The sequence below is a fragment of the Empidonax traillii genome, unplaced genomic scaffold (assembly GCF_003031625.1).
Source record: "Empidonax traillii isolate 1590-97213 ecotype Southwest subspecies unplaced genomic scaffold, ASM303162v1 scaffold68:size1967880, whole genome shotgun sequence".
NCBI classification, from domain to species: Eukaryota; Metazoa; Chordata; class Aves; order Passeriformes; family Tyrannidae; genus Empidonax; species Empidonax traillii.
Window position 1 is genome coordinate 1649587 of NW_020955261.1, and position 518 is coordinate 1650104.

Sequence of the window (518 nt, forward strand, 5' to 3'; positions counted from 1 at the left end):
AAAAAAAAAAAAAAAAAAAAAAAAAAAAAAAAAAAAAAAAAAAAAAAAAAAAAAAAAGAAAAAAAAAGAAAGAAAGAAATGAAAATCCAGGAGATAGGTATTTGTATGGATGCTCATCTTTGGGGTTTTTGTTATTTTGTGTTTGTTTGTTTGTTTTGGGGTTTTTTTAGCAGTGTTTTAATGTGAATTTTCTTGGACATATTTGTTCTTTTTCCGATCTCAGATGTATTAACTTCTTTTAAATCGGTAAAAAAAAAAAGAAGTGTATTCAAGCGTTTAGTTGTTCGTATGATTTTTTCACCAATCTGGAGACAGACTATGCAGGAGACCAAGCTTTCCTCTCCAACTTGTGTTCTCGAAATCCCCAGCAACTGTGGAGGACTACTCTCAGACCTCCTCCTCGGAAACCTTTCAGAGAAGGAAAATAGAATTTGTTCGAGGTCTGTCCCTGGGAGCCTGGGGGGTCAGGACAAGGACAGCATATGCTCCCAAGCTGCAGCCTGGGAAGGCAATATATG